Consider the following 15,097-nt stretch of genomic DNA (forward strand, 5'->3'; position numbering starts at 1 on the left):
GTGGAGCGGCTGGGCCCATGAGCCATGGCCACTGAGGCTGCGCATCCGGAACCTGTGCTCTACGGCGGGAGAGGCCACAAGAGTGAGAGGCCCGCATACCGCAAAAAAAAAAAAAAAAAAAAAAAGACAAGAATCTTTCCAGCAATCTTAATAATAGTTTGAGTGTGGCAATAACCTTAGTGACTATCAATATGAAAATGGATAAACAAGTTGAGGTGGATTTATGCAATGGCTTACTGCTTGGCAGTAAAAAGAAATAAGCTACAGATATGCACAACAACATGGATGAATCAGAAAAGCATTGTATTGAGAAAAAGAAGTCACACACACACACACAAATATATAAATATAATTCTATTTATTTGAAGCACGAGAGCAGGCAAAAACTATGGTGATAGAAGTCAGAAAGTGATCCTTATGGGAAAGATTTACTGGAAAGGGGCATAAGAGATTGTCATGGGCAGAGTTACATCCCTCCAAAATTTATATGTTGGAAGTTCTAAGTCCTAGCACCCCAGAATATGAATATGTGGAGGATGTCTTTAAGTAGGTGATTAAGTTAAAATAAGGTCATTAGGGTGTGCCTAATCCAATATGACTGGTGTTCTATAAGAAGAAATTAGAACATAGACATATACAGAGGGAAGGCCATAGGATGGCAAAGGAGGAAGACGGCCATCCACAAGCCAAGGAGAGGTCTTAGGAGAAACCAACCCTACCAACACCTTGATCTCATACTTCTCACGTCCAAGACTGAAAAAATAAATTTGTTTAAGCCACCTAGTCTGTGGTACTTTGTTATGGCAGCCCTAGCAAACTAATATGATAATTTTACTGGGGATGATGCAGACATTCTCCATCTTGAAGTAGATGTGTGTGATAGGTGTATACAGTTTTCAGTTCATTATACTGAACACTTAAGATCTACATGCCTTTATTTTATTTTAATTAAGAAAAGATAAAAGAAGAAAATAGAAAAACAAATAAGACAATTAGCTGATGCTTTGGGGAGAAGTCAGTAAAATAGATAAAATTTTAGCTAACCTTTAACATAAAGCACAAATGTACAAAATGAGAACTATTAAGGAGAAATAGTTGAAAAAGCAAAATTTTAAGTAAGAGAATACATAATATAGAAATAAATTTTATATTTTCAACAGTTCTCAAAAATATATAATTTATCAAAATTGATCTATTTTGAAATAGAAAATTTAAACCAACCAATTTCCGTAGAATAGAGAACCTCAACATTATGTGTAATTTTTTTGGTAGAAAAATAAAATAACCAAAATTTTGTGTGAGGTATAACATAGAGACATACACTCTTGTATTAGTTTGCTAGAGCTTCCATAACAAAATACCACAGATTAGGTGGCTTGAACAGCAAATTATTTTCCTAACGATTCTGGAGGCTAGAAGTCCATGATCAAAGTGTCAGCAGGTTTGGTTTCTTCTGAGTTCTGTCCTTGGCTTCCAGTTAGTTGCCTTCTTGCTGTGTCTTCACACGCGTTCTCTTATGCATTCACATCAGTGGTGTCTCTTAGTGTGTCCAAATTTCCTTATAAGGAAACCAGTCAGATAGATTAAGGCCCAAACTAACAGCCTCATTTTAATTAAATCACCTCTTGGAAGGACCTATATCCCCAAACAGTCATGTTCTGAGGAGCTGGGGATTAGGATTTCATATGAATTTTGAGGATACAGAATTCAGCTCATAACACACGATTCTTTAGAGCCCTGAAAATCATGTTCTCATAGGCAAAATACATTCATCCCCATCACAACTGCCGAAAGTCTTAACCATTCTATCATCAACTCTAAGTCCCAAGTCTTATCTAAATATCATCTAAATCAGGTGGGCAAGAGTCAAAGTATGATTCATCCTGAGGCAAAATTCTTATCCAGCTGTGAACCTGTGAAATCAGATAAGATCTGCTTCCAAAATGCAGTGCTGAAACAGACATAGGATAGACATTTCTATTCCAAAAGGGAGAAATCAGAAGACAGGAGTCATTGGTTCCAAGGGAGTTGAAAACCTAGCAGGGAACATTCCATTAGATTTTTAAGACTAGAGAATAATTTTTTTGTCTCAATGCTCTGTCTTCCAGGCCCACTGGGAAGGTAGTCCAGCCTGAGGCCTTAGGTGTCAGCCCTGCCCTTACAACCCTGGGCAGCAGTCTGACCTACTGAAACCCTGGAGGTGGCTCTGCCATTTGTAATCAAAGAGGAAGCAGCCTTGGCACCTGGACCTGTACCCTATGATCCTGTGGTGGCAGTGGCAGCCCTGTACTGATCTCTGAGTTACCTTCAGAGCCATTCTTCCCTTTACTTGAAGGATAAAACATGTTCCAATTCTGTAGTATCCCAGAAGTCTGATAGCCTGCCTTCATTTTGTCCCATCTCTGTCCCCCTTAGTCCAAGCTAGCAGTGTTTCTGGGTGTAACCCCATCTCTATTCCTGACTTCTGCTGAGACAGCTAATTGGATCCATGAATAACACTGGTGCTGTTAGTCCATTTAGGCTGCTACAGAAATACCATAGGGTGGTTTATAAATAACACACATTATTTCTCACAGTTCTGGAGGCTGGGACATACAAAATCAAAGTGCCAGCAGTTTGGGTGTCTGGTGAGGACCATTTTCCTGATTAATAATTGACTGTCTTTTTGCTGTGTCCTCACGTGGCAGAAGGGGGAAGGGAGCTCTCTGGGTTGTCTTTTTTACGACACCAATCCCATTATGAAGGCTCCACCCTCAACACCTAATCACCTCCCAAAGGCCCTAACTCCAAATACCATCATGTTGGGGATTCAGCATATAAATTTTGGGTGACACAAACACTCTATAGCACACCTGTAATCTCTTTCTCAAATGACTGTTCAGCCATACCCTTAATGTTCTCTCAAAACATGCTTGGTTTTTTGTTTTGTTTTTTGTTTTTGCAATATGGATGAGCTGAGGATATTCAAAATGATCAAGTTCTGGTTACTTTTTGCTTATCATCTTCAATTTATCTCTCTCCTCTCACATTTTACCATAAGCCGTAAGGAGGAACCAGCCCATTTCAATACTCTGAGTGGAAATCTCCTCAGTTAAATATCCAAGTTCATCCCTTACGAATTCTACTGTCCACAAACACTAGAAAACAGTTTAGCCAAGATATTTGTCACTTTATAACATGAAACATCTTTCCTCTTCAGTATAATAACATTCCTTATTTCCATTAGAGGTCTCCTCAGAAATACCTTTATATATATATATATATATATATATATATATATATATACACACACATACATACATACATTTAATTTTGGCTGCATTGGGTCTTCGTTGCTGCGTGCGGGCTTTTTCTAGCTGCAGCGAGCGGGGGCTACTCTTCATTGCAGTGTACTGTCTTCTCATTGCAGTGGCTTCTCTTGTTATGGAGCACAGGCTCTAGGCTCACGGGCTTCAGTAGTTGTGGCATGCGGGCTCAGTAGTTGTGGTGCATGGGCTTACTTGCTCCATGGCATGTGGGATCTTCCCAGCCAGGGCTTGAACCCATGTCCCCCACATTGGCAGGCGGATTCTTAACCACTGCACCACCAGGGAAGTCCTTAGAAATACCTTTAATGTCCATATTTCTATCAGTAGTCCTTTCAAAGCAATCTAGGCATTTTCTAACAAGAATCTCAAACCTCGTCAAGCTTCCACTCATTAATTAGTTCTGAAGCCACTTTTTGTTTAGATATTTGTTGTAGAAATACTCCACTTCTTGGTACTAAAATCTGTATTAGTTTGTTAGAGCTGACATAACAAATACCACAGACTGAGATCATCCAAAGTATCTTTGACCACAATGGGGTGATATTAGAAATTAATAGCAGATGGAAAATGAAAATTTGCAAACTGGTGGAAATTAAGCAGCATAATTCTAAAAAAATGGGTCTACAAAGAAGTCAACAGGGGAAATTAGAAAACACATAGAGATACATTTTTTAAAAATTATGGGGCCCAGAAAAAGAAGTGCTAACAGAAATTTATACCTGTGTTTATATTATAAAATGTAATAAAGTACTCTATTAAAACAAGTCAACAATCTAACTTTACAATGTAAAGACTAGAAAAAAACTAAATCCAAAAGTAGCAAAATAAAGGAAATAAGATTTAAGCAGAGCTTAACAAAATAGAGACTAGAAAACCAATAGAGAAAATCAATAAAACAGTTCTTTGGAAAGATCAAAACAAAATTGACAGATCTTTATCCTGATGGACTGAGGAAAAAACGGAAAAGATTAAAATTACTAAAAGCAGAAATGGGGATATTACTATTGATTCAGAAACAAAAAGGATTATAAGAGAGTACTATGGGCAATTGTATGCCAACAAATTGGATAACCTAAATGAAATGGACAAATGAACTTATCCATAAAACAGAAATAGAGTCACAGATGTAGAAAACAAACTTATGGTTACGAGAAAGTAAGGAGGTGTAGGGATAAATTGGAAGATTGGGATTGACATATACACACCACTATATATAAAATAGATAACTAATAAGGACCTATTTTATAGCACAGGGAACTCTACTCAATAATCTGTAATGGCCTACATGGGAAAAGAATCTAAAAAAGAGTGGATATATGTATATGTATAACTGATTCAGTTTTCTGTACACCTGAAGTTAACACAGAATTGTAAATCAACTATGTTCCAATAATTTTTTTTTTAAAAAAAGAAATGGACAAATTCATAGAAACAAAAAACCTACCGAGACTAAATTATGAAGAAACAGAAAATCTGGATAGACCTAAAAGTAATAAGTAGATTGAATCAGTAATCAAAAATCTCCCAACAAGGGGCTTCCCTGGTGGCACAGTGGTTGAGAGTCTGCCTGCCGATGCAGGGGACGCGGGTTAGTGCCCCGGTCCGGGAGGATCCCACATGCCGCGGAACAGCTAGGCCTGTGAGCCATGGCAGCTGAGCCTGCGAGTCCGGAGCCTGTGCTCCGCAACGGGAGAGGCCACAGCGGTGAGAGGCCCGCGTACCGCAAAAAAAAGAAAAAAAAAAAAATCTCCCAACAAAGGAAAAGCCCTGGACCTGATGGCTTCACTGGTGAATTCATCAAACACTTACAGAACTAACAGCAATTCTTCTCAGTCTTATTAAAAAAATTAAATAGAAGACTATACTTCCTAACTTATTCTATGAGGCCAGCATTCCCCTTATATCAAAGAAAGACAGACACTACAAGAAAACTATGGGCCAATATCCCTTATGAACATTGATACAGAAATCCTCAACAAAATACCAGGAAACAGAATTTGGCAGCATATTTAAAGGATTAGACACCATGACCAAATGGAATTTATTACTGGAAAGCAAGGATGTTCAACATATGAAAACTGATCAGTGTAATATACAATATCAACAGGCTGAAAGGGAAAAAGCCCACATGAATATCTCATTTGATTCAGGAAAATCATTTGACAAAATTCAACCCCCCCCCTTTTTTTTTAAAGATTCTTTTGATGTGGACCATTTTTAAAGTCTTTATTGAATTTGTTACAATATTGCTTCTGTTTTATATTTTGGGGTTTTTGTTTTGTTTCTTTGGCCTCAAGGCATGTGGGATCTTAGATCCCCAACCAGGGATCAAACCCACACCCACTGCATTGGAAAGAGAAATATTAACCACTGGACTGCCAGGGAAGTCCCTCAACACCCTTTCATGATAAAACCACTCAGCAAACTAGGAGTAGACGGAATCTACCTTAACATAATAAAAGCCGTTTATGAAAAACTCACAGTGAACATTATACTCATTGGTGAAAGACTACAAGCATTTCCTCTAAGGTCAGGAACAAGGCAAGGATGCCCTCTTAACACATCTATTCAAAATAGTACTGGAAGTTCTAGCAGAGTAATTAGGCAAGATAAAAAATAAAAGGTATGCAAATTGGAAAGGAGAAAGTAAAATTATTGCTTTGAATATTACGTGATCTAATGTATAGAAAACCCTAAACATTCCACAAAAACTCAGAACTAATAATTTAGCAAAGGAACAGAGCGCAAACCAACACCTAAGAACCAGTTGCATTTCTAAACACTAACAATGAACAATCTGTAAAGGATACTACAAAAGCAATTCCATTTGAAATTACATTAAAGAAATACTTAGTAAATAACGTAGTCAAAAAGATGAAAGAGTTGTACACTGAAAACTACAAAACATTGCTGAAAGAAATAAAGGAGACATCAATAAATGGAAACACATCCTATATCCATGGATTGGAAGACTTACTATGCTAAATTGTTGATACCACCCAAAGTGTTCTACAGATTCAGTGTAATCCCTATCAAAACACCAATGACTTTTTTCTTTTTTTTTCTTTTTTTTTTTTTTTAGAAATAGAAAACCCGATCCTAAAACTTATGTGAAATCTCAAGGGACCCTGAAGAGCCAAAACAATCCTTAAAAATAAGAACAAAGTCGAAGTCAGAGATTTCAAAGCTTACAAAGTGACAATAATCCAAAACAGTGCTGTGTTGGCATAAGGACAGACTTACAGACCAATAGAACAGAAGAGAGAGCCCAGAAATAAATCCTTATATATATGGTCAAATGATTTTTGACAGGGTGCTAAGACCATTCAATGGGGAAATGTCAGTCTTTTCAATGAATGGTGCTGGGAATACTGGATATCCCTATATTAAAGAAAAACGTTGGACCCTTAACTAACACCATATCAAAAAATTACAATGTATCAAGAACCTAAATGTAAGACCTAAAACATAAAATTCTTAGAAGAAAACAGGACAAAACCTTCACAGCATTGGATTTGGCAATGATTTCTGGAATGTGACAGCAAAGGCACAGGTATCAAAAGAAAAAACAGACCAGTTGGGTTTCTTAAATTTTTTTTCAAAAAAATGATGCATTATAAGACACTACCAACAGAGTAAAAAGACAGCACACATAATATTAGAAAATACTTGCAGGTCATATATCTGATAAGGGGTTAATATCCAGAATATATAGAGAACTCCTAAAACTCAACAACAAAAACCAATAACTCAATTCAAAAATGGGTAAAGGATGTGAATAAACATTTCTCAAAAGAAGAAATATGATATTTTCAATAAACAATGAAAAAATGCTCAACACCACTAATCATTAGGGAAATTTAAGTGAGATACCACCTCAGACCTATTACAATGGCTACTAACAAAAAGCAGAAAACGTGCTGGGACTTCCCTGGCAGTCCAGTGGTTAAGACTCCACACTGCACGACCAAAAAAAAAGAAAAAAAAGAAAGAAAGAAAACAAAAAGTGCTGATAAGGCTGTGGAGAATTTGGGACCCGTGTCATAGCATGACCCATTACTTCATCTCTTTCCTTTATTTTTTGGCCAAATAATATTGCATTGTATAGATATAACACATTTGTTTATCCATTTATCACTTGATGGAAATCTATGTTTCCATGTTGGAACTATTATAAATAATGCTGCTATGAACATTGGAATACAACTTTTTTGTGGATGTATGTTTTCTTTGTTCGGGTGTACAACTAAGGTATGCTGGTTTATGTGGTAAGCATGTTTAATATATTTAAGGCCTTCCAAAAATTTTTTTCAAAGTAGCTACATTATTTTACAATCCTACTAACAATAAACTAGGATCTTAATTTTTCCACATCCTCCTCAACACTTGTATTATCTACCTTTTTAAAAAAGTCATTCTAGTGAATGTGAAGTGGTATCCTATTTGCATTTCCCTAATAAGTAGTGATGTATTATATCTTATCATTAGGTTATTGTCCATCTGTATATCCTTTTGGAGAAATGTCTATTTCAATTCTTTGGCCATTTATAGACTGAGTTGTCCTTATTATTGTTGAGCAGTAGAAATCCTTCATATAGTCTAGATACAAGTCCTTTATTAGTTATGTGATTTTTAAATATCTTCACCATTCAGTGTATTATTTTCATTTTCTTAATGGTATTCTTCAATGCACAAAGTCTTTAATTTTTATGAAGTCCATTTTATCTATTTTTTATCTTTTGTCACTTATGCTTTTGGTATCATTTGTAAGGAATCAAAGCCTTACCCAGTTACAGAGATTGATTTCTAAATTTTCTTCCAAGAATTTTGTAATTTTAGCTCTTAAATTTTATCATGCAAAATTAATAATTGTTTTGTATATGATGTGAAGTACAGGTTCAAATTCATTCCTTTGCATGTGAATATCCAGTTGTCTAAGCACCATTTGTTGAAAAGACTACTCTTTCCTAATCGGGTGGTCATGGCTTCCCCATTGAAAATAAGTTTATGATACATGTATGGGTTTATTTCTCTACTTTTAATTCTATTCCCAGTGAGATAGATAGATGACAGATAGATAGATAGATAGATAGTTGATAGATAGATAGATAGATAGATAATCCCCATATGGTACAAGAAAGTACCATACTTTCTTGAATACTGTAGCTTTGTAGTAAGCTTTAAAATTCAGAAGTGTGAGTCTTCCAACTATGTTCTTTATTTTAAAGATTGTTTTGACTATTCTGAGTCCCTTGCATTTACTTATGAATTTTAGAATCAGATTGTGAATTTATGCTAACAAACAGTTGGGATTTTGATAAGGACTCTGTTGAATCTGTGTATCAATTTCAGGAGCACTGCCACATTAACAATCCATGAGCATAAGATACATTTCCATTTATTTAGGTTTTGTTTCATTCCCTTGAGCAATGTTTTGTAGTTTTCTGTGCACAAGTCTTGCACTTGTTTTGTTAAATTTATTCTTAAGTATTTTTGATGCAATTATAAATGGAACTGGTTTTTTAAATTTCATGTTATGCTATTTATTGCTACAGTATAAAAATACAATTGTTTTTATAAATTTATCCTGTAAAGTTGCTGAACTTATTTATTACTTCTGACAGTTTGTGTGCATTCCTTAAGATTTTTTAAAATTGAAGTATAGTTGATTTACAGTACTGTGTGAGTTTCAGTTGTACAGCAAGGTGATTCAATTATATATATAGTTTACAGATTATTTTTCATTATAGGTTATTACAAGATACTGAATATAATTCCCTGTGTTATACAGTAAATCCTTGTTGTTTATCTATTTTATATATAGTTGTTGGTATCTGTTAATCCCATACTCCAAATTAATCCCTCCCTCGCTTTTCTTTCCCCTTTTGTAACATTTCTATGTTTATTTTCTATGTCTGTGAGCCTGCTTCTGTTTTGTATATAGATTCATTTGTATTATATTTTAGATTCCACATGTAAGTGATATAATATTTGTCTTTGTCTGGCTTACTTCACTTGTTATGACACTTTCTAAGTCCATCAGTGTTGCTGCAAATGGCAATGTTTCATTCTTTATTATGCCTGAGTAATAGTCCATTGTAAATAGATAGATACCACATTTTCTTTCTTTCTTTTTTTTTTTTTTTACCGGTATGCGGGACTGTCACTATTGTGGCCTCTCCTGCTGCGGAGCACAGGCTCCGGACGCACAGGCTCAGCAGCCATGGCTCACGGGCCCAGCCGCTCTGCGGCACGTGGGATCTTCCCGGACTGGGGCACGAACCCGTGTCCCCTGCATGCGCAGGCGGACTCTCAACCACTGCGCCACCAGGGAAGCCCACCACATTTTCTTAAGGCACTTATCTGTTGATGGGCACATGGGTTGTTTCCATGTCTTGGCTACTGTAAATAGTGCTGCTATGAACATTGGGGTGCATGTATCTTTTTGAGTTAGAGCTTTTGACTTTTCTGAATACATACCCAAGAGTGGGATTGTTGGGTCATATGGTAGCTCTATTTTTAGTTTTTAATGGAACCTCCATATTGTTTTCCATGGTGGCTGCACCAATTTACTTCCCCACCAACAGTGTAGGAGGGTTACCTTTTCTCCACACCCTCTCCAGCATTTATTATTTGTAAGCATTTTGATTATAGCCATTCTGACAGTTGTGAGGTGATACCTCATTGTGGTTTTTATTTGCATTTCTCTAATAATTAGTGATGTTGAGCATCTTTTCATGTGCCTGTTGGCCATCTGTATATCTTCTTTGGGAAATGTCTATCTGGGTCTTCTGCCTATTTTTAGATTGGGTTGTTTGTTTTTTCAGTATTGAGTTACCTGACCTGTTTGTATATTTTCGATATTAATCCCTTATTGGTCACATCATTTGCAGATATTTTCTCCCATTCTGTAGGTTGTCTTTTCATTTTGTTGATGATTTTCTTTTCTGTGCAAAAGTTTTTAAGTTTAATTAGGTCCCATTTGTTTATTTTTGTTCTTATTTCTTTTGCCTTGGGAAACTGATCTAGGAAAATATTACCACAATTTATGTCAGAGAATGTTTTGCCTATGTTCTCTTCTAGGAGTTTTATGCAGTCACGTCCTGTATTTAGGCTTTTAAACAATTTTGTTTATTTTTGTATATGGTGTGAGGGAGTGTTCTAATTATGACTGATTTAAATGTAGCTGTCCAGCTTTCCCAACACCACTTGTTAAAGAGTCTGTTTTTTCTCTACTGTAGATAATTGCATCCTTTGTCATAGATTAATTGACTGTAAGTGTGTGGGTTTATATCTGGGATTTCTAATCTGTTCCATTGATCACTTGTCTGCTTTTGTGCCAATACAAAGCTGTTTTGATTACTGTAGCTTTGTCATATAGACTGAAGTCCAGAAGGGTTATGCCTCTAGCTTTGTTCTTTTCCCTCAGGATTGCTTTGGCAATGCTGGGTCTTTTGTGGTTCCGTATAAATTATGATTATTTGTTCTATGGTCCAGCCAGTGTGGAAAATAGTAGGGAGGTTTCTCCAGAAACTAAAAATAGAACTACCATATGACCAAGCAATTCTACTCCTGGGTATGTAACCAAAAAATCCAAAAACAGTAATTCAAAAAAAATACATGTACCCCAGTGTTCATAGAAGCATTATTTACAATTGCTAAGTCATGGAAACAACCTAAGTGTTCATCAACAGATGTATGGATGAAGAAGATGTAGCATATATATTCAATGGAATACTACTCAGCCATAGAAAAGAACAAAATTTTGCCCTTTGCAGCAACATGGATGAACTTGGAGAGCCTCATGCTAAATGAAATGTCAGACACAGAAACATAAATACTCTATGATATTGCTTATATGTGGAATCTAAAAAATACAACAAACTAGTAAATATAACATAAAAGAAGCAGACTCAGAGATACAGAGAACGAATAGTGGATACCAGTCATGGGGTAGGGGCAATATAGGGTTAGGGGAATGGGAGATACAAATTATTGGGTGTAAGATAGGCTCAAGGATGTATTGTACAACACAGGGACTATAGCCAGTATTTTGTAGTAACTGTAAATGAAAGTAACCTTTAAAAGTTGTGTTTAAAAGATTATTTATTCTAGTTCTGTGAAAAATGTCATGGGTATTTTGATAGTGGCTGCATTAAATCTGTAGATTGCTTTGAGTAGTATGGTCATTTTTACCTATAGGATGTTGACAGCCACAGAGCAAAGAGAAGGTTCTATCCCTCATCCAGCACATGCTCAGAATACCACAACACAAATTCCGCCCTCTATCAAGGGGATAATGGGCAGAACACTCTGAGGAAAGATGCAGCTGGCACCCATACCAAAACAAGCCTTCACACAAAAAGTATTGGACTCACACACTCCACACAGGCACACTCCCACATAAAAACACTCTGTCAAGACCACACTAGATAACCATTTTTCCTAATTCATAGAGAAAGAGAAACTTCTGTAAAATGAAAATGCAGAGGAACTACTCTCAATTAAAAGGACAAGACAAATTCCCTGAAAGAAGAAATGATTAAAGAAACCTCACCAGTGTACTAGACCCCAAGTTCAAAAAGGAGGTAATAAAGATGCTAAAGAAATTAAGAAAAATCGTTGATAGAAATACAGATCACTGTAACAAGGAACTAGAAACTATAAAGATGAACCAATCAAAATTACTCAATTCAATTGCTGAGAAAAAAACAATCTAGAAGCAATGAATAGCAGACTAAATGGTGAAAAGAATGAAAAAGTTATCTTGAAGATAAAATAATGGAAATCACCCAATCAGAATAGCAGCCAGAAAGACAAATTATAAAATAAAGAGAGCAACATACAATATCTATGGGATAATGTAATGTGTGCCAACCTATGAATAATAGCGGTTCCAGAAAGTGAAGAGAGAGAAAACGAGATCAAAAATGTATTTAAAGAAATTATGGCTGAAAACTTCCCAACCTAAAGGATAAAACAGATATCCACAGATACTCATGTACAGGAAACACAGAGGGTCCCAACAAGATGAACCCAAGACATATCGTAATCAAAATGGCAAAATTTAAAGGTGAAGAAGGACAGATTGTTCAGGATGGCAGAGTAGAAGGATATGCTCTTACTCCCTCTTGCGAGAGCACCGGAGTCATAGCTAACTGCTGAACACTCATTGACAGGAGGACACTGGAACTCACCAAAAAGATACTCCACATCCAAAGACAAAGGAGAAGCCACAATGAGATGGTAGGAGGGGCGCAATCACAATAAAATCAAATCCCATAACTGCTGGGCGGGTGAGTCACAAACTTGAGAATACTTATACAACAGAAGTCCACCCACTGGAATGAAGGTTCTGAGCCCCACGTCAGGCTTCCCAACCTGGGGGTGCGGCAATGGGAGAAGGAACTCTTAGGGAATCAGACTTTGAAGGCTAGCAGAATTTGATTACAGGACTTTGACAGGACTGGGGGAAACAGAGACACCACTATTGGAGGGAACACACAAAGTAGTGTGTGCATCAGGACCCAGGGGAAGGAGCAGTGACCCCATAGGAGACTGAACCAGACAGAACCTGCTAGTGTTGCAGGATCTCCTGTGGAGGGGTGGTGGTGGCTGTGTCTCACCATGAGGATGACACAGGTAGGAGAAGTTCTGGGAAGTACTCCTTGGTGTGATCCCTCCAAGAGTCCACCTTAGCCACACCAAAGAGCCCTGGTAGGCTCCAGTGTTGGGTCACCTTGGGCCAAATACCAACAGGGAGGGAACTCAGCCACACCCAGCAACAGACAAGCAGATTAAAGTTTTACTGAGCTCCGCCTGCCAGAGCAACAGCGAGCTCTACCCACCTCCAGTCCCTCCCATAAGGAAACTTGTACAAGCCTCTTAGATAGCCTCATTCACCAGAGGGCAGAGAACAGAAGCAAGAAGAACTACAATCCTGCAGCCTATGGAAAAAAAACACATTCACAAAAAGACAAGATGAAAAGGCAGAGGACTATGTATCAGATGAAGGAATAAGATAAACCCCCAGAGAAACAACTAAATGAAGTGGAGATAGGCAACCTTCCAGAAAAAGAATTCAGAATAATGATAGTGAAGATGATCCAGGACCTTGGAAAAAGAATGGAGGCAAAGATCGAGAAGATGCAAGAAATGTTTAACAAAGAACTAGAAGAATTGAAGAACAAACAGAGATGAACAATACAATAACTGAAATAAAAAATACACTAGAAGGAATCAATAGCAGAATAACTGAGGCAGAAGAACCGATAAGTGACCTGGAAGATGGAATGGTGGAATTCACTGCTGTAGAACAGAAAAAAGAATGAAAAGAAATGAAGACAGCCTAAGAGAAATTTAGGACATTAAGTGCAACAATATTCGCAACATAGGGATCCCAGAAGGAGAAGAGAGAGAGAAAGGACCCAAGAAAATATTTGAAGAGATTATAGTCAAAAATTTCCCTAATATGGAAAAGGAAATAGCCACCAAAGTCCAGGAAATGCAGAGAGTCCCATACAGGATAAACACAAGGAGAAACACACCAAGACACATAGTAATCAAATTGGCAAAAATTAAAGACAAAGAAAAATTATTGAAAGCAGCAAGGGAAAAATGACAAATAACATACAAGGGAACTCCCATAAGGTGAACAGTTGATTTCTCAGCAGAAACACTACAAGCCACAAGGGAATGGCATGATATATTTGAACTGATGAAAGAGAAGAACCTGCAACCAAGATTACTTTACCTCACAAGGATCTCATTCAGATTCGACGGAGAAATCAAAAGCTTTACAGACAAGCAAAAGCTAAGAGAATTCAGCACCACCAAACCAGCTCTACAAAAAATGCTAAAGGGAATTCTGTAAGTGGGAAACACAAGAGAAGAAAAGGACCTACAAAAACAAATCCATAACAATTAAGAGAATGGTAATAGAAACATACATATCGATAATTACCTTAAATGTGAATGGATTAAACCAACCAAAAGACACAGGCTTACTGAATGGATATAAAAACAAGACCCATATATATCCTGTCTATAAGAGACCCACTTCAGACCTAGGGACACATACAGTCTGAAAGTGAGGGGATGGAAAAAGATATTCTATGCAAATGTGAATCAAAAGAAAGCTGGAGTAGCAATAATCATATCAGATAAAATAGACTTTAAAATAAAGACTATTACAAGAGACAAAGAAGGACACTACATAATGATGAGGGGATCAATCCAAGAAGAAGAAAAAACAATTGTAAATGTTTATGCACCCAACATAGGAGCACCTCAATACATATGGCAACTGCTAACAGCTATAAAAGAGGAAATCGACAGTAACACAATAATACTGGGGGACTTTAACAACTCAGTTACACCATTGGGCAGATCATCCAAACAGAAAATTAATAAGGAAACACAAGCTTTAAATGACACAGTAAGATAGATTTAATTGATATTTATGGGACATTCCATCCAAAAACAGCAGATTACACTTTCTTCTCAAGTACGCATGGAACATTCTCCAGGATATATCACATCTTGGGTCACAAATGAAGCCTCAGTAAATTTAAGAAAATTTAAATTATATCAGGTATCTTATTTGACCACAACTCTACCAGATTAGAAATAATTACAGGGGAAAACACGTAAAAAACACAAACACATGGAGGCTAAACAATACATTACTAAATAACCAAGAGATCACTGAAGAAATCAAAGAGGTAATCAAAAAATACCTGGAGGCAAATGACAATGAAAACACGACAATCCAAAACCTAGGGGATGCA

The sequence above is a fragment of the Orcinus orca genome, chromosome 1, assembly GCF_937001465.1.
Source record: "Orcinus orca chromosome 1, mOrcOrc1.1, whole genome shotgun sequence".
Classification (NCBI taxonomy): Eukaryota; Metazoa; Chordata; class Mammalia; order Artiodactyla; family Delphinidae; genus Orcinus; species Orcinus orca.